This window comes from Amborella trichopoda, chromosome 6 (genome assembly GCF_054954075.1).
Source record: "Amborella trichopoda isolate Santa Cruz 75 chromosome 6, AtrichopodaSantaCruz75HAP2 v2.0, whole genome shotgun sequence".
NCBI lineage: Eukaryota > Viridiplantae > Streptophyta > Magnoliopsida > Amborellales > Amborellaceae > Amborella > Amborella trichopoda.
In genome coordinates this window covers 32,013,113-32,039,527 of record NC_142341.1, presented here as the reverse complement: position 1 = coordinate 32,039,527, position 26,415 = coordinate 32,013,113, and the positions used below count along the sequence as shown (strand labels likewise).

General features: G+C 39.8%; 1 long non-coding RNA gene across 1 annotated transcript; it reads right to left on the bottom strand.

The window, feature by feature from the left end:
- Positions 1 to 1,033: 1,033 nt before the first annotated feature.
- On the bottom strand, positions 1,034 to 25,700 carry LOC148781696 (uncharacterized). Its single transcript, XR_016058125.1, has 2 exons — positions 25,319 to 25,700; positions 1,034 to 1,254 (listed from the first exon to the last, which is right to left on the bottom strand). It is a non-coding gene; the product is annotated as an uncharacterized LOC148781696 (long non-coding RNA).
- Positions 25,701 to 26,415: the final 715 nt, after the last annotated feature.

Below are 26,415 nucleotides of genomic sequence, written 5' to 3'. Positions count from 1 at the left end.
AGCACGGATGGTCGCAACATGCAATTACCACATGGCACACAAGTGGGCATACATGAGGAGATAGAGACAGCAAGCATGGGAGACATCATGGTAGGTGGAAGCATGCATGTGCCACTTGACACTCATGCATGGAGAGAGAAAGCAAGCAAGAGAGAAAAGAAGTACCCCTAGACTACCATACACCACCCACACCCAGCCGCACGCTCATCTGCCCACGCTCTCAAAGCACGTCCAACCACTCGTGCTCAACAGCGCCATATCCACCTGCGCTCAACAGCACGTCGGTTCACCCGCGCCTAACTGCGCGCTCACCTCCGCCCGCGCTCTACGTGGGCTCGTCTACCCTCACGTGCGCTCTAACACGCATCGACCTTTGTGCATTCGCTTGCCCATGCTTAGTCACACACTTAACTGTTATGATCAAAGTATGAAACTCAAAGGATGAATAGTCGTCATTAGTTTGATGCTTCAAGTTCATTTATAATCCTCAATTTTGCAATAACTTTGACGCTTCAAATATTTGCAGGCAAAAGATGCTGTGAGAAATCAGAAAAGAAGAGGAACTGACCAATGACAGAGGGTATAAATTGTGTAGAAGTTGATGTTCATAGTCGATTTTGAGCAACATAGTTTAGATCAAAGTTATGAGAGGTGCTCTTTCTTGTTTTTTGTTTATTGACAGAATATAAGCAACACACATGAGACCAAAGTGTGTATGACTATTTTTTCAGACTATTTTTTAATCAGCATTGTGTATTCAACTTTATTTGATGACATTGATCAAAATTGATTCAAGTTCTTTATTGGTTTATGCTAATATGTTAGGTTCTTGTGCAATATCTTATGGATTTTTAGCATGTTTTGCTTTTCGTTGAAATTTCATTAAGTAGTTCTTATAAAGAACCCACTAACTCCAATGCTCGTACTCGTAGAGACGGATTGATAAGAGAGAGAGAGAAACAAATAGATGAGAGAGATGGGAATTTGAAATTGAAAGGTAGAGAGCGAAGAACGGAGTAAGACAAAGATACAATTTCATTAAAATCCTTTCCATTTCATGGAAGGCTTTACTTCACAGCCAAACGAGACATAAAAGACACGTAATGAATTACAATCACTCATATTTGCTCTAGCCACATAGTGAAACATTAAATTGCATAAAAGAGACGGGATAATCTCCATTTTGAGTGACACAATTTCCTCTATAGTCACTATTGTATATCTCCAAATAGCTTTCCTCTTTGTGCCATTGACCTCCAAAAGACAAGAATTTGAATTATGTGAGTCAAAAAATGAAAGGTGGACAATGTAACCCACGCAACTATATACTGATTAAATTCTTTCTTTCTTTTCCTTATTTTCGCCACTTGAATTACTTACAGACATCCAAATATATAATAAGAAACACAATGAATCCCAATGACTCTCACTTGCTGCCATTTTCACAACTCTTTATTGCACAAACAAAAATTATATAAACTTGATCTTAGAATCATGAAACATATAAGTGTATTAAAAGAAAATAAATTGTCAAAAGATTACTTCAACTGGACTTTTCACATCCCACTACGGGTCTCCTCCTCTGATGGCGCACGGGATCAAGGTCTTTTTCAGATCTTTTAAAGTATGAAAAATCTCAAGCTATCAACCCTTTCAAATCAGAGAGCAATAGTGGAGCAATCTCAAGTCTAAGCCTCAATGCCTAAGATGGTAGACTAGGTCTCAATACCTAGTATAGTAAGGCTAGGTCTTAATACCTAGTGTAATACGCTGGGTCTCAATACCTAGTATAGTATCCTAGTTCTCAATATCTAGTATGGTAACGTACCCCTTTCACAAAGCGCGGGGCATGCCCCCCTCTTCTTCGTACTATGGGGGGGGGTGTGCCCCTTTTTTCTTTACTACTAATATTTTCTAGGGGATAGATATGGGCTAGAGAGATCAAAAGAGATGAGAGAGGATGGCGTGCACCTAAAGAGAGAAAGAGAGAGAGAGAAAGAGAGAAATGAGAAGGTGTAGAGAAAGTGTAGGGATTGGGTCCTAATTTATAGACTTTCTCTGGGGTTACAGTTTTTTAGGGTTACCTATCCTTATATATATTAGATCTAAACCATTGCTCATAGGAGACCTATGGGGTGAGAGATCTGAGCTATACAGTCCTTAGATCAGCCGTCAAGGCTCAAAGGAATGTGCGAGAACCTTATCCTTCAGCTTCCTTAACCTAATTCCATCAAATCTGAATAATATATCATACTTTCCTATCTCTTGTATAAATCTCTTGTACATGCTTTCTTTGAATATTCAAACTTTTCAAAATTCAAAACTTTCCATAATATTTCAATTGATTGAGTGGTTTGATTGCCCTCAACAAAATTAAGGAAAGAAGGCACCCTAATGTGGGATGTGCAACTTATGGGGGCCCCACGCACTTCCATGTCGTGTTATAGTGAGCCCCCATAAAAATTATGAATTACAAAATTAAAAAATGATTTTTAAAAATGGAAAATATTTTTTTCTCTATGAATATTAAAATAATGAAAATTCAGTTTCTCTCTATTTGTAAATCCATTTTGTGAAAATAAAATATCCAGAGACTTCTAAAAAATTCAATCTATCAATCTAAAAATCATTTAATTCTCTAGGAATACTTAAACTACTGAAAATACAGTTTCTCTCTATTTGTAAATCCATTTTGTGAAAATAAAATATCTAGAGACTTATAAACAATTCAAACTTTTAATCTAAAAATTATTTAATATCAAAATAATTAATTCTAAATAATTTTGATGGGATTCATATCCAATTAGGTTAAGGAATTATTAATTTTCTAAAGCACTTCATCTTCTACTATGAACTATAATCCACACTCACTTTCTCAAACTGGCCCAGGAGTTCCCATGACTCATAGACCATCACATGAGTTCATGATTGGGCTACCAAAGCAAACCAATAGATGAGGGGACACAATCTCAGTCAATGGATTACAGATTCTCTCCTAGAGGCAAGTCCAAAGTCACATAGACCTAGTGCAACCCAACTCTATGATGCATAGGGATCATCTCTCACACATGTACATGTATCACCCTCGATGGTGATTTTTTTTCCCAATTGGGTTATCATATGAACATATCATGTGATGGTTCAATGATGAGGCTTTGGCCCTCGTCTCTACAAGCCTATCATCACACACAAGGGTCACACAATCCCTTGGCTCACTACCCTGTGCAACGCTGACCTCATCAAGGGATAACCCTGCTAACCCTCTTTAGTTGTGCTCTATGCCTAGGAAATTAAGGATTTTCCAACTCAACTGACCTAGCACGCTAAACCTAAAAATAGCATTTCCCTATCTTGATCCTTCTGGACCATACTCCTACTAGAGTTCATTATTCCATTATATCAAATATTGATTACAAGCTCTCATATGGCCTTTAATGGCCACAAATATCGAATATGTCCCACTTGGCCTTTGAAGATTTTATAGTCTCTCTTCCTCACTCTCATCCCCCCAAATACAATCTCTCTCTCAAATATTTCTCACTTATTCTCTCTCACGCTCATTACATATCCTAACAACCTTTTTCGCCATCAATCCTTTCTCTAAGGATTCATAGATGCAATCATTATGGGAGTCATGATGTTGATCGAATCGCATATCGAATGTGGTCGTAGTCCATCTTTTATGTCACATGGCAAATCATGGACTCGTTATCACTTAATATCATCACCTACCCTCATCCCATGGGGTCGTATCTCAGCAACTCAAGGGAGTTCTTCAATCCCTTTTGTAGCCATAAAACTAGTGCCACATATTCAGATTCCATGGTTAGCAACATTATAGTATGTTGTTCCAGCTAGCCCACCAAATATAAGCAGGTACTACCACTGCATTGTTGAGTTTATGTAGATTTTTCATAATAAAATACTTGTATATCTGAATATCCAAGTAGTTAAAACAATCGTGTGATTGTAGCATCTCCCACTCAAACATAACACATATAAAATGTACTTTCTCAGTATGCTCATTTTTATGTCATGAGGTTGTAAAGCAAGTTTTATGCTAAAATTCAATGCCCGTTGGATTCGCAATATGCAAAAACTCTTTCTAAACCATATAGGTTCAACTACATTAATCTCTTGGTTGTAAATTCATACAAACCAAGTTATCTTATCCACGCCATTTGTCAAGGAGACCTAACATGATGGTAATAGATATTATAAAACATGAGCCAAGACATATCGTTAGTTAAAACCAATTTATAGATAAAAGATAGTATCAAGACTCAATGGTTTTCCAGTTTATCAAAAGCTTTTGACTTGGTATATTTTCACAAGAAATAGTTAAAAAATAGCATGGCGGTTTAGAATTCCATAAAGACTTAGTGGATCTCACAAGACAATGGAGTATTCTCAAAGCCATATCCATAGACCTAGATTTTTCAACATAAATGGTCGAATCTAATTACAAAAGTACATGCTTGGTCTTTAAATTTTAGTTTGCCATATATACCTTTAATTATTTATCAAGTCATGCTATGGCCACAAAACAAATCATAAAATCCATGTATAATTTTATCCAAAATAAAATTAAAATAAAAATAAAAAAAGCTAAATGGTGGTTATCAAAATCCGAGAAATATCCAAAATACATATATTTTCTTGGCAAACTTTGGAGACCTAAACATGAGATCCTCATCACATGCAACAACCAGATCATTGGACATTATCAAGAGGATGGTCACGAAAACTGGGTTCCATCGGAACTCCCCCTTTGTGCTACATATTTGAATGAGCCATAACCATCTCTTGTGTTTGATACTTAGGTCCATAGACCTTGATCAAACCATATCTCCAAGATTTTACTACCTTAAATAGTTCACACAAGCATAAGGAGGTACAAAAACACTTGGTATTAAAAACTAGCTCTTTCAAAATTCTTAGCACCTACAAACTATTGGCCTAACTCTCCTTACTTATGTAAAAAAATAGCCAAGATATACTCAAAGAAATATAAAGGATAGGCTTACACGAAACATGAATCATCTGTCCCTATATGACCTAACCATGTGATGTGGGATAGATTTCATACCTTAAAATCATGTAGTGTGGTACTGGGGCTTTTTTTTTATCCTTGCTTTTTCTCACAGACAAACTTTTGTAGACTTAAAAGAGCATAAAACTGATGGAGAATCACTTGGTCATCGTTTTTACATGTCAACAAAGTGTCCATCCTTGGGTTCTCCTTTTCTCATACCATGAAGAAATACCTTTTTTCATCCAATTATATCACAGATCACAATTTTGATTCTCCCATTGATCATTGGAGTTTCTATGCTGTCACCAAGCCTCTCTATATATCATTTCAGTGCGAAAAGAAAATAAGATGTTTTTACATCTATTGTGTTTCTTCTATTTTTTGCAATTCCCAGAATGAGGGCCCATCACATACAATGTCATATCTCTCCAAAATTGTATGACTTCGCTCTGAAGTTTTACGAGTAGAAACCATACTCATGGCACACTATAAAACTTTGAATGAGGTTGAAACGGCTTACATTATAAGGAGTACAAAGATACGCCTTAACATATCACATCTTTTGATTTACTGCAAACTAGAAAAAGAGCATCACATGGTAAAATTATGATATCTCTCAACTCACAAATAGTTTATCTTTAAAACTTTTGAGTATGAAAATAGACACAAAATTTAAAAATAAAATGTTGTGGCATCCTCAAATCACACCATTTAGTGCTTCTATGAATTTGTGACATTTACATCACAATTCAGTTTTCACGGCAGAAAATCAAGATGTACACCCCTCAATAGAATAATTATTTCTCTCAATTCACAACGATATTCTTCACGAAACCTTGTTTGTTGAAAATTAAACTCAAAATAAAAACTAAACATCATAGTTTAAATCTCAAATAATATTTTTCTTCAACGAAATAAATAAGTGACATTGACGTCACAAAATATGTCATACTGCAGAATTCTTAGAGAAACATTATCTAGTAATGTAGACACCCCATTTTAAATCTGACAAATTCTATGCTTGAACCCTTCGGACCATATTATCCTAGTAAATCAAAAATCCACAGCCTACCCTGTGACCCGGAACCAAGCTGCCTATCCCCTGCTGAAACCCTATTTTGACCAAGAATCCTACAGACGCCTTGTTTTACCAAAAAACTCATTAAAAATAGTAAAAAAATCATTTTTAACCCAAATTTTCTCTGCGAGCTTCACAAGAGGCTAAGGAACAGAACTGAAGTGTTACCTAGACTTGGGGTGTCACCCACTGCCAATGTCGCCCAACCCCTTTTAGTCCAAAGGGAAAATTTCCTTTCGGCTTTGGTTTCTTACCTTTTTTTTAGCGTGTGTCACCTGGGCAACACCACCAGTCACCCAGATCCGAATCCTCAAATTCGTAATCTTTGACTAGGGCATTTGTTTGTTACGGGAATATATCCTTTCCAACAGATCCTTGGCCCCTTTATAATCTCTTTTCATGGCCATTCAAGGGGACGGCTTCAGAGAGAGAGGGAAACCCTAGGGAGGAGGATTGAAACCCTAGAACAGACTTCTAGTTGAGAAAACCCTAACCCTAACCTTAAGCTTGAAAAACCTAGACCTAAGGCACAACAACCCTAGATCTTAACTATCTTTAGGGCACAACAACCCTTCTACACCATAGATCTTCTGGTCAACATCTGAATCAGAGAGGCAAAGAGGACGTTGATGCTGATACAGGCGAGCCCTCAAAGGCTTGGGAGTCCCGGGCCATCCAGCCCGGTTTGGTATCGTTCCCTTCTTGCTTTTCCTTCTTACTATTTGAATCAGTTTTATTTTATTTTGATCTTTTCATTTTCTTTAAAATCATGTTTTGATGCTTTGGATCATGTTGACTTTACCACAGATCTGCTCGTTTCTGGGCAGATCTGGCCTCAAATCTAAATTTGATTTGTCTCACTTTCTCTACCACTACATTTTCATCAGTTTAAGGTATCAAGTTTCGAGAGATCTTTGTCGAAAGATCTGTACGATGTTTATCGTAAACAGTTTTGCTCTCAATGTGGGGCATTTCGAGCTTGATCCAAGCATCAAAATATGATATTTAGGTACTATTTTTCACTATTTTTAGTCACAAAAGGTCCCAATAATTGGTTGTGACTAGGACCCAGGTTTCGGTGATGTGAAACCCTGTATGTCCCAGGCGACACCAGCAGTGTCGCTCGGATCCAAGGCGACACATCCCCCTGTCACCTAAGCTAGAAGTTTCAGAAATTTCTGAAATTTCGTAGTCCTATTCCAGGGACTCTCTCTTGACTTCTCAAAAAATTTCATACGAAAATAAAATATTTAAAAATACAAAACAAATATTTTACTTGATACAGGTCTGTTTTATCTACACTATTATGCTTTACTCTGTTTTAATTTATTTCATTATAAATATTATTTTCTCTACTTATAAAAGATTATTGTAGCCTTATTTCATCAATATCAATAATATAAAAATAAAATAAAAAATCAAAATATATATATATATATTTAGGCGACACTAGCTGTGTCGCCCAACCAGCAAGGGAGACACCGGTAGTACTGCAAGGGCAACACCACCAGTGTCGCCCAATTGCAGTGGTCCCAGAAAGATTCTGGGACCCCACAGGCCTCTTTCAAGAGCTTTGGCGTCTTTTTCACCAAATTTTGGCTCAAAATAAAATTTTTAAAAATATAAAAAATATATTTTGCTTCAGATATGTATATTATGTTCTTGGCTTTCTGATTTTATTTTAGTTTGTTAATTTTGACTGAAATGATGTTTTCCTTGCTTTCACCATGTTTACTTTAACTGTGTTTCATCAAAGTTAAAAAGATAAATAATAATAATAATAATACATTGAGGGTTGCTTGCACCCTCCCTGAACCGTGTCCCGCTCGAGTCATCCTCCACTCAGGCCGCGCTCGACTTAGCAGGGACTGTGCCTGGTCTCACTGTTTTGATTGTACCTTCTTATGGGTTGCTTACCGCTCCATCTATACTGTGCTTCGAGCGAGCTTCTCCTCGAAGCGCGCATCGCTATGCATGACCAGTGCCAAGAGCTTGCTTTATTTCTTCATTACATTGTGTGTCTGCCTGCTTGCCACCTTATTTTTTCTTGCGTGCTTCTTTACACACTCCAGCACACAACGGATCGAGAATGCCCAAGAAACCAACAAATAAATATTTTGAAAACCCCCAAAATCCACATTAACAGCATGAGGGGAACCTAGCTTTGAGAGTCGAGGCGGTTGGGAATTGCGTAACTTTAACTGTGAGTGCCCCTCCGTAATCCTTTGCCTCAAAGCAACACCACGTATAGTAGGACCTAGTGAACATCCTATAACAGGAGGTCAGGACCTGTGTGGGGACCTATATCAGCCTAACCGCATTTCAATAGTTAGGAACCCACTCTCAAGCCAAGCCTATATATAATCTAGGTCAAACGTTTTCATGTGCTTGCTTGCTTATTTTTTTTGGTTAATCTTAGATCTCAGTCCGGACCTACTTTTGGTCGGAGCTGAAGCCTCTGGGTCCAAGCCCAGGCTTGTACCCAGCTTAACTTAGGTCCGAACCAGGTCTCGCCTTAGTCCGAACTTAGGCCCCCCCCTTATCCGAGCCGAAGGCTCATTCCTAGTTTATCTTTGATCCAGTCTGGGTTCATACCTGGTCTGAACATCAAAATTTCTCTGAGTCCAAGTCCAGGCTTGTACCCAGCTTAGCCCAGGTCCGAACCAGGTTCACACCCAGGTTCGAACCTAGCCCCCCCTTTAGTCCAAGCCAAGGGCTCGTACGTAAACCAACTTGCATCCAGTTTGGGTCCACACCCAGTCTGATCTATCACAACCCTCTAGGTCCAAGCCTAGGACTGCACCCAGCTCAGTCCAAGTCTGAACCAGGCTCACACCTCCGTCCGAACCTAGATCCACTCTTGGTCCGAGCTGAAACTCGTACCTATCTAGTTTATATCTTAGTTTAGATTCTAGCATAGGTCTAAACTCAAAGTTGCCTCTATAGCTAGACTAGGCTTACCCTAGTTCAGGGTCTGAACCAAAACCCAATGAGTGTAGATTCCAGTTTAGTCTTAGCCTAGGTCTCAGTCAAGGTTTTGGCCCTAGAGTCAAGTTAGGTCTGCTCTAAGCCGTCAAGTCTAGATCTCTTACCTAAGTCTAGATTCTAGAACCCCACCAACAGCAGTCACCATGTCAGTCACTCAAGGCGACTATGATGATTGCTCCATGACCGACTCTAAGCCTAACCTACCCAAACCTAGAAGCCAGTATGTCGCGATCCCTTGGAATTATCGACAGAACTCATATCAATCCATTATCCAATGCCCAGGTCTTCAATTAGAGGTAGAATCACAAGCGTCCACTCCTAATCCTGAGATCTATGTTGTCCCAAAAGCTAGTTCAGCCCGAAAGACTTTGAACAGTCAAGGGGCTGGGGGGTCGTCCTGCAAGGGCTCTTAGGCAACCAAAGTAGGAGTCGAGTGAGGGAAGATGCTCATGCAGTATCAAACGTCAATTCCCATAACTCAAACCAAGATAACCTTAAGGGCCAGCGATCTCAAAACCAAGACCCACTTAGATCTAGGGGATCTAACCTAACCTCGAGCCACCATAGTACAGCTCATGATGTTCTGAATGTACGAAGCAGAGGTGTCAATCTACACCGAACCTTAAGCGAGATAGGCATCCAAGCTACCCTTAAAAGTCTAGTTGACCTAGGTTACACCGTTCATGCCCCAGCCTACAGGTCGATCCCAAACCAACTTAGTGGTAAAAGTCAACCCCTAGCACAACCGAGTCAGTCGATTCGTCAATCAGTCCCTCTAGTTCATCCGGCCCAACAAACCATGCAATTTTCGCAACCGATGGCGATATTTATGGGTCAGTACGCCCCTCAAACTCAAATGTATCAAACTGCCCCAGTGACTGCGGCTCATCAATCTCAGGCCCATGCAGGCCAACATATACCCCAAGTCTTAACTCATAAGTCTACATTTGGGAACCCACTAACCGGTGGGCCTACTATCATGCCAAATACCCAACATGAAGGCACCTTAAAAGCAATGCAGGATATGCTTGTAAGAATGAGCATGCATGATATTCTACCCCCGAAGGCCTATGTTTGTGAGACCCTTGGATGCATGGACGACCTTCCCCTAGGATTTGTCATCCCAGAATTTAGAAACAAGGTCATTGGGAAGAGAGATCCAGATACTCACGTCAACGTGTACCTCCTCTCTGTTCGAGCTTTGCGAGATAGACCTAACCAACTGAGGGCCATATTTTCACAAACATTGACCGACGAGGCCTTGAACTGACATCTGAGAACAATGTCTGCTCAACCACACATCTCTCCTGATGAAATGTTCAACCTATTCGTCTCTCACTACTGCGGGTCGACACCAATATCTCTCTCCCTGGGTGAGCTCAATACAACGAAAAAAAACCTAGGAGAATCCTTCGAGGATTTAATCTGTCGATTCCACGAGGTGGCTATGCGGGTCATAGAATGTCCACTTACGTACCCAGCTAAAATCTCTGTAGTCTTAGAGAATGCGACTCCTGAATACAAGACCTTCTTCAGCCAAGGTCTTATCCCCCACTCCTTCGACTCCATGATTGAGTCGGTGGCGCCACATGAAAGGGCCAAAGGGATGCCCCTCAGCACCAAGCCCCACAATAAACCGATTACAACTCCCTAAAATAAAAACAAAAATAATAACAAGGGGAATGATTTCAGTCAAGTTAATGGGATTGTCATTAGCGGATTGGCTCAAGGATCCGCTACTCAACACAACAATCGGAATCAAAACCGAAGGGATCAGCCTAGAGCCAACGCACAAAATAATAACCAAAGGCGAGAGGATAATTTCACCCCTCTCAAAGACCCATTAGAAAAAGTGTTGGAATTACTACTCGCTAGAAATATGGTTATCTCCCGCCACCATCTGAACCACCATTTCAAGTCATGGATAAGAGCAAGTGGTGCAAATGGCATCAAAACCATGCTCATGTTACTCAAAACTGCTTGTATTTGAATGGGTGATTCAAGGGTTAATCAATAGGGGGGACATCATTGTCGCACCTAGAAATCAACCTATTAAAGAGTCTAATCAAAAGATGAGTATTTTCACAAATTATATCCTTAAAAATATGATCACAATGACCGAAAGCCAAGAGCTCAAGACAACTAAAAAGATAACGTCGTCATTCACATGGTTGAGAGTGGAGACGAAGTAGATGATCCTAGTCAGTTCATATTTGCTTGTGATCATCACTTTCAAGAGTCCAAAGAAGATCTTTTGAGCCTTCTAAGAGGAAACCCTTCATCTCCGAACCTCGATAACCTTCCTAAATGGGACCAACATGGCAAAGATGATACGCTAGAAATCGATATGGTCAGAACCAATGAAAAGGCGTCATCTCCCAAACAGGGAGCCAACACCTCGAAATCTTCCATCACTCTCTCTAAGGCTGACCCTGTCAAACTTCAGGCGAAGAGGCCGAGGGTTCAAACCCATTTAATTAATGGCTGATACTCTCGAGGAAAGAATGGGAAACACCTCAAAAGCCAGCAACCAGCAGGGGTCGCAGATCACGAACCGAATAAAGAAATGTAACGATCTGCAACCACCTACGATCTAACGGCTCATCTCGGTAAGGTCCATGCTCAAATCTCCATCTTGGATCTTCTTGCCAATTCACCAACATATAGAGCCCAGATCAAAAAGGTCCTTGTCAAGACACACATCCTGAGCAACACACAATCGGATGAGTTGTGTGGAATGATCAACCAACTGATGGCACCAACGTCAATCATGTACACGGACGATGACATCCCAGTCAGCTTCAACCGTTTCATGTCCAACCTCTGCACATCACCGTTTTCATGCAAGGATATGAGATATGGAGAGTGCTTGTTGATAATGGGGCGTCCTTAAACATATGCCCTATGAAAATAGTGAAGCAGATAGGCAAAAGCCCGGATGACTTAGAGCCATGTCAACTAACTATCGCTGCATACGACGAGATCAAGAGACAAGCTGAAGGCATACTGTCTCTCACACTCAAGATCAGCCCTATCGTCCAAGTGATAAAGTTTTGTCTTGGACATAAAACCTTCATTCAACATGCTGCTAGGAAGACCATGGCTGCATGAAAACCTCGTGGTCGCCTCTACACTCCATCAATGCTTCAAATTTTCGACTAAAAACGACGTCACGAAGGTATGTGTTGAACCCCTTCTTTTCCCAATCCTAGTATATATAACAAGAAGCTACCCGTAGGGGTTGAGCTCGAAGAAATCCCGCTCGCTTCCTTCGAGCAGGCTGATTGTGTCACCTTACGCCTAGAGGCCGGCGACCCTGTTCCTCAAATTTTGCAAACTTCCGCATCAATGGATGACATTATCCAATGTCAACATTGATATGGTTTCGGGTCCCTTGAGACTTAGCAATGCTCTTCTCCCAAGGCTTCCAACCAGGCTAAGGCTTGGGGAGTCAAGGCAATGCGTAATGGAGGCAATTTCTTAATCACTCCAAGCCAAAATGAAAAATGGGGATCAAAGAGGTCTCGGGTGTCCTCTCACCTTTTGTCAAAGCCCGATGAAGCCTTCAACCTATCCGGGCTTTGTATCTGGAGGCATTCAAATCCTCGATCCTCTCGATGCCCATCCTTCAAAAGGGCCAAAGGTGATCCTTCATTCCTAAATGGTTGGGAATTCTTCTTCCACATCTTAGCACACACAAGAACTGTGAATTGACAACCTGTTTGCTGACTTGGATTTGAAGGTATGAAGAATCGGCTCTAACACAGCCAAGCGTGCTCATCCACCGAGACAAACCTAGGAATGGAATTGGTTTATCACTTCTCTATCTCAAGAATCGTTGGAAGCATACCAGCGGCACCTTCAAGACTCGGTGCCAAAAAACAGATAGGCGCAGGGTGGCCATCTAACCACCCTACATGTCCAATCCCCAATATATCTCTCGCGAGTCCCATAAGGGACACCTCTTGTGTTATTTCAAAATCCATTAAAAATTCAAAACATGATAAAATTGATAATAATGAAAAATAATTTTTACAAATGGCGAGCACTCAAGATAGCCTAATAACGGTGCATAACACCCAAGACGACGAATTGGATGACCAAGATGAAGATCAAGAGAGCCAAGAGTCTGAAGAAATCCCTCAGCCGAAGGAACTCACTTCCCATGTTGAGCAATTCAATAAGAGGTTTGATGGTGACTCAATGGTATTATCGAAGAGACGATCCACATAAACCTAGGAATTGAGAAGGACCTAAGGTTAACCAAGACTGGAACCTCCCTATCTCCTAAGGAACGGGAAAATACTATTTCCTTTCTCAGGAATATCGCAATGTTTTCGCCTAGTCATACAATGATATGTCAGGTCTAGATCCCACATTGATGCAACATCACCTAATATTCAACGAAGGGACAAAGCCTGTAAGGCAGAAACTCCAACGTCAAAAAATCCACCTTGAGCTCAAAATTAAGGAAGAAATTGACAAACTGCTCAAGGAGAAGTTCATTAACCCCATCGATTACTCAGAATGGTTGGTCAACATAGTGGTCGTACCCAAAAAATTCGAGAGGATCCGAGTGTGTGTAGACTACCGAGACCTCAACAAGGCATGCCCAAAGGACAATTTTACATTACCAAACATAGATGCCTTGGTCGACAACATTACGAGGCACGAGATGTTGTCATTCATGAATGGCTTTTTAGGCTACAACCAGATCCTCGTAGCAGAAGAAGACAAAACCAAGACTTCATTCATAACGCAATGAGGAAGCTATTGTTACTGTCCCATGCCCTTTGGCCTCAAAAATGCAGGGGCAACTTATCAATGGGCAATGACTAGCATCTACCATGACTTAATGCACACTATCATGGAAGACTATGTCGATGACATTCTGGTCAAGTCGAAGGCCAGGTCTGATCATCTCACCAACCTAAAAACCATTTTCGAAAGACTCTAGAAACATCAACTCAAATTCAATCCACAGAAATGTGCCTTTGGAGTTGAATCCAACAAATTACTAGGCTTTATAGTGAGCTAAAGGGGCGTCGAGGTGGACTCATCCAAAATACGATCCATCACTGAAATGCCCCCTCTTGGGAACATCAAAGAAATCTGTGAGCTTCAAAGTCGCATAGAAGCTATAAGGCATTTTATTTCACAACTAGCAGACAAGTGTGTGCCGTTCAATAGACTCCTTCAGAAAGATACCTCATTCACATGAGATAATGAATGCCAAGAAGAGTTCAACCAAATCAAGGACTAACTAACGAAATCTCCCATCCTCAGTTCTCCTAATTCAGATAAACCCTTGTTCTTATACATATCTATGAAGGACAAGACCATGAGGGCAATGTTCGGACAATACGATGACCATGAAACAGAACAAACCATATACTACATCAACAATACCACGGTCGACTATGAGACAAGATACACGAATGTGGAGAAGCACTGCTTGACACTTGTGTGAGCCATGCAGAAGTTAAGACATTATGTCTTACGTCATCCAGTCAATCTCATCTCAAAAATTGACCCACGGAAGTATCTATTGGAGAGACCATTCCTTAACGGACGTTTGGCGAAGTGGAGAATGCTATTACTCAAAAATCGATCAAGGGACAAGTCATTGCTGACCACTTGGCTGAACATGCACTGTCAGATAACACTCCCGTTAACACAGATCTCCCTGATGAAAACCTCTTCACAATTGAGGACTCAATTTGGGACCTATACTTCGACGGTGCAAGGAATGAATATGAGTCAGGTATAAGAGTCATACTATGCTCACCCCAGAAGATTTTAATGCCAACAACCATCCGATTGAATTTCCCATGTACCAATAACATTGCTGAATATGAAGCCTTGATAGCTGGGCTCGAGAATGCCATAGGAATGAAAATCCAGCAAATACGAGTGATTGGTGACTCCTTACTTATCATAAATCAAGTTCAAGGTATTTGGAATGTGAAAGAAGAAAAGCTCAAACCCTATCAAGCAAAGGTGGAAAAGATGATCCCATATTTCAAGAAAATTACCTTTCAGCACATAACTAGAGAAAATAATCGGTTCGCCAACACCCTTGCTTCAATGGTTGATATTCCTTCAGAAATCACCATGCTGCCATTCTACATCAAGAACAAACATGACCCTTCCCCACCAAGTATTAAAGAAGAAATAGAACAAGAAAATGAGAACGATGGGGAAGTATCTCTTATGGGTTCAGATGCGCTAGTTAATAACCATGGTTCCACGATGTTCTGTCCCTGCTAAAAGATGGGTTATACCCCGAAGGAGCCACCAAAAATGATAAAGAAAAGCTTCGAAGGTTTTCTATGGGATTCTTAATAAGAGGTGATCTCCTGTTCAAGAAGTCCTTCGATGACATCATTCTACGGTGCCTCGATCAGCCAGAAATTGACCAAATACTGACAGAATTACACAATGAAAGAGGTCGGGGCAGCCACCTTAGCTCAGAAAATCAGGCACCAAGGCTATTACTAGACCACCATAGCTGAAGATTGTTTGAAGTTCGTTAAGAGGTGTCCCTAATGTCAACTTTATAAAGACCTCATCCATGCATTGTCCGTACCACTCAACTCAACACCGCCCGTATGGCCTTTTGCCATGTGGGGTCTTAATATCATCAGAATGATCTCACCAAAAGCCTCAAACAGGCACCGTTTTATATTAATGGCTACAAAGTACTTCACAAAATGGGTAGAGGCTGCATCATTTGTCAAAATTGAGGGACGACATGTTGCCTGTTTAATAAAGAACAACATTGTATTCAGATTTGGTATTCTTGATTCAATCATTACTGACAATAGATCCAACTTCAAAAATGAAAAGGTCACTAAGGTATGCAAAACGTTCAGGATAATGCAAAAATTCTCCACACCTTACTACCCTCAAAGAAATGGACAAGCAGAGGCCACGAACAAAGGACTTCTCAAAGTTATATACAGAGTAATAGAAGGTGGCAGAGATTGGCATGAAAAGATAAATGACACGCTATGGGCCTACCGAACAACTAAGAACACTCCTATTGGCATGACCTCATACTCATTGGTGTATGGTATGGAAGCAGTGCTACCCGTTGAAGTTGAGATATCATCTCTCCGAGTGCTTATTAACAAAGATTCAAATGAAGAACAAAAGATCAAAGCACGAATCACTACCCTCGTTACTTTGGATGAAAGACAACTACGAGCAATAAAAAATATCATTGCTTACCAGTGTAGAATCGAGAGGGCATACCAAAGAAAAGTTGTTCCTCGACAATTCAGAGAAGGAGACATGGTACTCAAGAAAATCTTCCCCACTCTTGCAAATCCACACCCTTTAGGCAAGTTCAAACCTAATTGGGAGGGGTCATTCATGGTTACCCGAGTGCTTGCAAGCATTTCTTAAGAGATCAAAAACCAGGAGGGGTACGAACTCAACGACCCCAATAATGTGATGTATCTTAGAAAATACTACCCGTAACAAGCTCAAAAGCGTGGTGAAAACCTGAAAAGGCATCACGAGTAAGAAAAAAAAGAGAAGAAAAAAAAATCTCAGATTCAAAACCTCAAGTACAAACAAGTACCTGCGAGTTACAATAGTATTGCACAAACAAAAAACTCAACTACAAGCAAGTACTTGTAAGTTCCAACAATACTGCACAAGCAGACCCTGAGGACGAAGACTCCTCCTAAACCCTATAGGTTCCCAACATTACCAACTCAGAAAGACGTGGGAGGGTGACATGAATGGAAAACTGATGTGACTTCGACAAACACTGAAAGAACGTCGAGACTTCTTCAAGATGGAAGCCCGGTAAGAATGCAGAGAACTCTTCGTAAACCCGCGAAGCACAGGATGAAAACCCCAAAGGTAAAAGGACAATTAAAACACTTTTGAGTTCTCACGATCCCACAAGGAAACGATCCCACAAGGAAATCCTTTCATCATCTTCGGGTAAAACATAATAAAGAAAATGACCACCAAAGGGGCACAGGTGGCAAAATTGTAAGGCCTGTCCCTTTTGAAAATGCTTTTCAAATCAACTGTTAAAATCATCCATTTTCAAAAGTTTTCCCCTTTTAGAAATGACTTCCTCCATCACTACAAGAGGTAAACTGTTAGTCGATCTAGCCTCGTTCTCGAAGCCAAGTTCCTATGCCTATTATGAAGGCTTGAAACTAGTCAGGCACTCCATGGTTGTATGAGTATAACTACCAAATACCACATATCGGAGAGAGGTGAACCGCGTCAATGATGATACTAGCTAGTCTGGGAGCGTTTGTCTCTCGACTGGATCTCCTGAGGCATAATGAGGCGTATGATGACCCAATAGTCAGGAATTCATCATCCAATCAAAGGACGACAACTCGTCCAAAACCTAGCGATAATAATTGACGTCCCGAGGTTGGGTGGAGTCATTAACATATGTCTGTCCCAAAGCAACAGATACAGCTATCGTTGATCGAGGACAATGGACAACGGCAATGTGTTCATGGGCCCAAATCGACAGAAATATAGAAGCCAAAAACACCCCAACAGATCATAGAACAGAAACCCTAGACCCCAAAACCATCCAGGGCAGATTGACCTGGGCGACACTACTAGTATCACCCAGCCTGTGTGGGCGACACTAGCAGTGTCGCTCAGGCAACACCACTACTGTCGCCCAACTGAGACCCTCCAAGATTGATCCGGGCTTTTTCCAATAAATTCTTGTGGTAAAAATACGGGGTTCAGGGGCCAAAACCAAATGAAAAATTGAGTTGTAGGGGCAAAATAAAATAAAACTGAGTTAGGAAAATATACCTACAAAATCAGGATACTGCCCTCAATGAATCAGTCACCTCGGGTGTCTCGATCGTGAAGACCTCAGTAAATGCCCGCCAACAAGGCCAGAACAATGGTGCAACCTGCTCACTCCCAAAATGCATGGACTAAAGGAACAAGGGAGCTACGAACCGTCTTACGACCACTCGAAAAAAGAACTGAGCCCAACAGTACGAAAAGGAAAATACGGATCTGTTTGGTGGCTCGAGACCGCTCCTGATTCCAGACTAGCAACTCCATATTGACCCACTGACCATATAAGGAGTAGGCAGCACCCCAACAGCCTCGCATCCATGATGGAATGATCGTCGGTGGAAGTAGAAGGTTGATACGCAATCGTGGTCAAGCTCAAGCCAGAAATCTTAGCAATTTCCTCCTAAGTTGGCATTGTCTCGCCCATAGGAAGAAAGAAGGTGTTCGTTTGATAGTTGAACCTCTCAGCAAGAGCCTCAAGGAGTGAAAAGTTCACATGGCCAGAGGCCATGTTCAAGATAACTATCATCGGCCATTGCAGAGCAGAAAGAAACCAATCCCTGAACCAGGACCCGATGACAGGAAAGCCATTGACATGCTGAGGAACTTCACCCGATCGAAGGCCCTACGAGATATGGTAGGGCAACCTTCGGGACAGTGCCTAACCCTAGGAAAGAGAGGGGAAGCCTCCTTCTCTCTTCAATTATCCGCCCACTCAGAAACCTTCCCTTTGCCCTTGGAAATCGCATTGTCTTTCCTAGACGCCATGACAGCCTAAGAGTGAGAACAAGCACTACCAGTAAGATCAGAGGGAAGATGATGAAGAAGGAAGAAGATGAAGATGGGAAGAAGAAAGAAGAAGTTGAAGGATGAAAGAAGAATAGAAAGGAGGTGGATTTTATAGAAAATATGCAATCCCAACCCAAAACTCATCCTGTAGGTTTCCACTTCGGCCAACCTAAGACATTAGCAACCCCAAGACTTTCCAAAACAAAAAAATTTCAATTTTGGAGGTCGATGGTCTAGGTGACACTCCTGGTGTCGCCCAAGGCGTGTCGCCCAATTCCATACCTAGGCCGGGCAACACTAGTAGCGACTCCACTAGTGTCGCCCACAAAAATTTTGAAAAAAGACCCCTCTCATCTCAACATTTTCAAAATAAAAAAAAAAAGAAAAAAAAAATTCTATGGGCGACACACCTAGTGTCGCCCAGCCTATGAGGGCGACACCACGCGTGTCACCCGGGTGAAACTACTAGTATCTCCCAAATTCTCTTTTTGCAAAAACCCTTCTTTTTTAATCCCCAACAAAACACTTAAAAAAAATAAAAATAAAAATTTGGGGGCAGCGACACCAGCCGTGTCGCCCAGACTATGGGCGACACCAGCCGTGTCGGACCAGACCACGGGCGACACCACCAGTGCCACCCATGCTACACCACTAGTGTCGCCCAAAAACTTTTGTCAAAAAAAGCCCCCGCTTATTTTTGAGGTCTTACAGGGATCAATTTTCCTTTCATCATGTGTTTTGCCACTGTTTTCAAACATTTTGTTTAATTTCAAAAAAATTCAAACGCTCCTTGGTGGCATGAGCCTAAACTGGAGACCAATTTCAAAAACTCAAAAAGAAAATGCTCCTCGGTGGCATGAGCCTAAATTGCCAACCAAAGTCCAATTCAGAAAACGTTAAACTCATGTACTGTAAAAGAGCCGAGACAAGTACCGTCTAGCCCCGTATGACGATAAAGGTCGGGTGCATCCAATTCAGAAAATGTCAAACACGTGCGTCATTCAAGAGCCAAAACAGGTGCTGTCTAGCCTCATATGATGCTAAAGGTCGGGTGTATCTAGTTCAATGTCAAACTCTTGCGACGTAAAAGAGTCGAAGTAGGTAAAGTCTAGCCACGCATGATGTAAATGGTTGGGTGTATTCCATCTAGCCCCGTATGGCGTAAAAGGACAAGTGTATTTCATCTATCCCAATATGACGTAAAAGGGTCGTGTGTATTTCGTCTATACCCATATGGCGTAAAACGGTCGGGTGTATGGTCCATCACTGCATGACACTAAATTGCATAGAGGGCTTTATGGTTGCAAGAGTTAAAACTGCTAACCAACCTTGTTTTTCGAAATATCTTTCTATTTTCAAAATTTTCACTATATGTCTTGTGTTTTCAAAAACTTTAATTTCTTTGTTAAAATCGTAACCTGTCCTTGCTCCGTGTTCTATTTCAAATCATCCCCTACTTTCAAAATTCTAAAAAGACTTTTAAAATAAAGGAGCTTGGACACCAGTATATGATGATTATCGCGTTGTCGCGATTGCCGTGTTGCTGCCTCAGCTCTCTCTTCGGAATCGGTCAAACAAATCTCTTACTATAGAAAGCCTTTTCCTATAGATAACCTTAAGAAACCCTAAGGAGATCAAAGAAGATGTCAGGGTTAAGAATTTCAAACTGCGAAACCCCTAAAGTTAGGTGGCATGGCCCGAAAATCTAACTCGAGTTTCAAGCTTGTGTAACTCACCGACATCTCACGCCGAAAGCCCTAGGAAGAAAAATGCCCAAGGTGGGTGAGCTCGGTAACCGTAATGACTTGGAGGGATTAGTTGATGTGCCCTCTGACCACGTGACCTCAAGAATAAATTTAAAATATCTACATTATCTTTGACGTTTACCTGCCCCTCGAAGGACAAGGAATGCCAAAGTGTATATTTCTTTGCCACTCACATGTTCCTCAAAAGACAGGGAGGGCCAAAGAGGGGCAATTGTAGACACTCCATTTTAAATCTGGAAAATTCTATGTTTTCTTGAACCCTTAGGACTACATTATCCTAGTAAACCAAAACTCCATAGTCCACATAGCCTACCCTGTGACCCGGAACCAATTTGCCCACTCGAAACCCTGTAGAAACCCTGTTTTGACCCAAAATCCTGTAAATGCCCTATTTTACCAAACAAATCATTAAAAATAGTAAAAAAATCCTTTTTGACTCAAATTTTCTCTTTGAGCTTCACAAGAGGCTGAGGAACACATCTGAAGTGAAAAGAAAAATCAAATCGGACAAATTTTGGTTTGGGAAACACTACTCGTGTCACTCAGTCCGGACTGGGCGACATGAGTGGTGTCGCCCAGACTTGAGGGACACGAGTGGTGTCGCCCAAACTTGGGCGACACTGTTAGTGTCATGTCACCCAACCCCTTTTGGCCCAAAGTGAAAATTTCCTTCCAGGTTTGGCTTCTTACCTTTTTTTTAGAGCTTTTACCATTTTATTTGGACAACACTAGGCGTGTCGCCTTGATTTGAATCTCCAAAATTGAAATCTTTGACTGGGGGATTTGCTGGTTACGAGAGTATATCCTTTCCAACAGATCCTTGGCCTCTTTATAATCTCTTTTCATGCCCATTCAAGGGGATGGCTTCAGAGAGAGAGGGAAACTCTAGGGAAGAGGATTAAAACCCTAGAATAGACTTCTAGCTGAGAAAACCCTAACCCTAACCTTAAGCCTAAAAAACCTAGACCTAAGCCACAACAACCCTAGATCTAAACTATCTTTAGGACACAACAACCCTTTTACACCAGAGATCTGCTGGTCGACATCTGAATCAGAGTGGTAAAGAGGACGCTGGTGCTGATACGGGCGAGCCCTCAAATGCTCGGGAGTCCCGGGCCATCTGGCCCGGTTTGGTATCGTTCTTTAACCCCTTCTTGATTATCCTTCTTACTGTTTGATTCAGTTTTATTTTATTTTGATCTTTTCATTTGCTTTAAAATCGTGTTTTGATGCTTTGGCTCAGATCTGAGAGTAGATCTGCTGGTTTTCAAGGAGATCTGGCCTCAAAGCTGAATTTGATTTGTCTCACTTTCTCTACCACTGCATTTTCATCAGTTTAAGGTGTCAACATCCGAGCGATCTTCATTGGAGGATCCGTCAGATTTTGCATCATAAATAAGTAAATTTGACTTTTTTTTCTCTACCCATATAGAGTTTCCCTTTCAAACCTTTTTTGTTTTAAAGTAAACACAAAATGGCGACAAATATCTTTTTTCAACCCTCATATCACTCTATTAAATAGGCATGACAAAAATAGAAACACATCTCAATGAAACACATCAAACTATACAAATTTAGGATGATCCCTCTCCAAGAAAAAAAAAATCAAAGTCTTTATTTCTCATATATTTCTCTCTCAAATATTTTTGTTAGAAACTAGACTCAAAATAGCACTTAACAACTCAGTGTGAACATCAAAACATTATGTTGAGAATAGAAATAAAATCATGACATTCATGTTATAGAAACAGTTAACATTGCAAAAAATAACACTTGCTCACCATTTAATGAAATGACCATATCTTTCAAACCACAGGGCTTTTCTCTAGAAAAGTATTTTTGTTTGAAGTAGACTCAATGTGAGTTACGATCAAATATTACAAAAAAATAAAATTATTTTCTTGGAAGAAAAATTCATGAAACTCAGTGTGCAATTCTTGGATTTTGTAAGGTTAGAACTAGCAACCCTTAATGATGAGTCCATACCTATTAATACTCCATAATCTCCCACTGAAATTTTTCAGGAAGATCTTTCTCTCAAAAATACAAAGTATCACTAAGTTAAGAAGAATTGATGCCCTTAGGATCGAAGGGTGGAAGGGCCTCTAGAAGAAATCCTTGCCGATATTGAGGCTGACCTGATTGTAACCTACCTGTCGTCCTAATTACTGTATGCATGTCGTCTTTGTTACCAACTTGTCTTACAACACTGTATTGCTTCCTTATATGCATTAGATAAATACCTCATCCTCTTGTTTATAAAAGTGCTCCAAAATAACAAAGAATACCCTATTCGATAGAATGCCTCTGAGGTGTAAGAATCATGCCAATAAACTTTCCAGAGATTTGCCATATGACCAGAAAGCCATTGGCTTTCAAATTTTTGATTCTCAACAGACCAAAATAGTGAAATAAAAGAGATATGGCAACACGAGATCTAGCTCTGATTCCAATGAAAGTTGAACTATGTAACTTGGGCAAGTGTATACAGATTAAAATTTTTCTTTCTTTTCTTTATTTTCACCACCCAAATTACATACAGATGTCCAAATACATAATAAGAAATACAAAGAATCTAAAGGACTCTCACTTGGTGCCATTTTCACAACTCTTTATTGCACCAACAAAAATGGCATAAAATTGGTCTTGGATCAAGAAACATATAAGTGCATAAATAGAAAATAAATTGCCAAAAGATTACCTCAACTGGACTTGGCACAACCCACTCCAAGTCTCCTCCTCCAATGGCGTACGGGATCAAGGTCTTTCTCTGATCTTTTAAAGTATAAGAAACATCAGGATATCAACCCTTTTAAATCAAAGGACAATACTGGAACAATCACAAGTCTAGGCCTCAATTCTAAAGCATGGTATATTAAGTCTCAATACCTAGTATGATAAGCCTAGGTCTCAATACCTAGTATAGTAGGCTAGGTCTCAATACCTAATATAACACCCTAGGTCTCAATACCTAGTATTGTAACCTACCCCATTTCATAAAGCTTGGGGCGGCCCTCCTCTTCTTCCTACTATGGATGGGGTGTGCCCCCTTTACTCTTTTCTAAATATTATTTAAGGAAGAACGATGGGCTGGAGAGATGAGAGAGGGTGATGTGTCACTAAGAGATAGAAGAGAGACAGAGAGAGAGAGAGAGAGATGAGAAGGGGTAGAGAAAGTGTGGAGATTGGGCCCCAATTTAAAGAATTTCTCTAGAGCTACGGTTTCTTTGGGCTAGCCATCTTTAAGGAGATTAGATCCAGACTATTGATCATAAGAGACCTACGGAGTGAGAGATTTGAGCCATACACTCTTTAAATAAACCATCATGATTCAAAGAAAGGTGTTAGAACATTACCCTTTAGCGTCCATAACTTAATCCTATCAAATAATAAAAATTTAAAAAATATGTTATATTTTCCAATCTCTTGTATAAATCTCTTATACATGTTTTCTTTGATTATTCAAACTTCTCAAAATTCAAAATTTTCCATAATCTTTCAATTAATTGAGTGACTTGATTTCCCTCAACAAAATTACAGAAAAAAGGGCCCTAAATATTTAAAAACTATTTAACAATAAAATAGTTAATTTAAATTTTTAATTTAAAAATTCAAATTGTTAATTTAAACAGTTTAAAAAGTTCAAATTGTTAATTTAGAAATTATTTAGCATCAAAATAATTAATTTTAAATAATTTGGATGCGATTCGGATTCAACTAGGTCAAGAAAAGATTAATTTGTTAAAGCACTTCATCTTCTACTCTGGACTAAAATCCACACTCACTTTTTCAAATTGACCGAGCAGTTCTCAAGACCCGCAAACCATTACAAGGATTATAAGCTCTCATAAAGCCTTTAATGGCTACAAATATTGAACAAAAAAGTCTTGATAAGTACACAGATAACCTCCATTGAAGCCATCTTTGAGGTTGGTGAAAAGAATCCAACTCACCCTTTCTTTCTTGTAACTCATGAACTCATCTTTAGCTAATCATGCTTAGGCTACTCAGTCTCTCACTTATACATTGGTTTGAAGTTTTGAGTCGTGCAATGAATGCAACTGAGCGAGCCATTACTGCCACAAACTGCAGTTTCTACCAATATTTAAGTGATGGGCAAGCTTTCTATGCTTCTCCTGCAGCACAAAACTTATATACTTCTTCTTATCCAACCGTCCATTCTGAATGGAGAGCTATGATTGCCCCAACATAATGTCACGTCTTTATACTATTTTCCTTTTAATTTTTTTTTCTATAAAATATTTTGACATCAAATTTTGGACGTCTAATCCTCTAATAAACTCACATTAGCAAAAAATATAAAAAAAATATTTTCAATAAAATAAAATGACCAAAATACCCCTGAAAATTTCAAGGGGTATTTTGGTCATTATATTTTATCAAAAATTTATTTTTAATATTTTTTATAGATGCATCCCTATGAGAAGATGGAACATACCAAATTTCATATTCATGCAATTTGATTAAAAAAACTAAAAATAAAATACTTTAAAACGTCGGATCTAAGATCAAATGGTAAGTAACTCTCTTGATCAAAATTGGATGGCTGGATGGTAGGGAAAGCATAGATCTTCTATATTATAGAAGAAGTGTAGAAATCTTTCCCTTAAGGGATTGCCAAAGTAATCTGAAGAAAAGAAAAACGCTTTAGAAAGAAACCCAAGCAGGAAATTACTAAACTTTCACAGAGTTTCTATAGCCAACATATAAAAAGAAAAGGAAAACACTTTAGAAAAAAATTAGAAGAAGAAAAATAGCTAACTAGAGCCAAAGATTGGTTTACAGAACAAATAATTCGAAATAAAATCCTCAAAAATTATATGAGAGAGAAACTACCTTTTAAACCCCAGGGCAATGAGAGAGAGATCCTGAAAACAGAAAATAGGCAAGAAGAGCCCTGTAGCCATTAAATCATGGGCTTGTAGAGAGAGAACCTATCGCATAGCAAATCCATTATTCGTTGTGAAAGCATCTTCCACATCTTCTATGATTTGGCTTTCAACACTAATTCAAAAACCACATTTTGATTTTCCAAAATGCATCACTATTGTTAATGATACCAAATTTTGTTCTCATCTACTCAATTCACTGCAAAGAGAATGGTTAGTACCTCATTTACAGAGAAATGGAGCATATTCATTTACAAAGACATGGGCAATATGGGAAGGAGAATGGCAAGAACGCAGATGAAGAGTGAGAAAGCCACTTTCTAAAAAGTAAAAAGATGATATGGTGGGAGGGGTTGCTTGGGGCAGGGAAATACATTTCGAATAAAAAAAAGGAATATGCGCTTTCGTTACCTGTTGCCGTCGTCTTGGTTTATGTGTGCGCTCTGCACCGTTAGATTACATAGACGGTTCAAATGTAAGTACCCGCATCATAACAGTTGCGGGCCTTACCGCACAAAAATCGGATTCAAAATTAATAAGGAAAGCTTTATATACTTCTATTGTATATACATTATACACTTCGTACTATGTAGCTGTCTGATCTAAATGGACAGTTAAAATGCACCCGATCACAATGTCACACCTCTACATTGTTTTATTTTTTATTTTTTTCGACAAAACATTTTAACACTAAAGTTTGGGCATCCACACCTCTCTTAAACTTGCAACTACAAAAAACATAGAAAATATTCTTGATAAAATAAGATGACCAAAATACCCCTATATCTTTTAGGGGTATTTTGGTCATCTTATTTTATCAAGAATATTTTTTTGTATTTTTTTAGGTGCTCCCCATTGAGATGATGGCACGTACTAAATTTCATATTCATATGATTTGTAATAAAAATAAAAATAAAATACTCTAAAGCGTCAGATCTATATCAAACAGTTAGTGACTCACTTGATCTAAATAAGATGGTTGGATGGGGGGTAAGTATATAACTTACATAAAGTACAAGAAGTATTGAAAGCTTTCCCAAAATA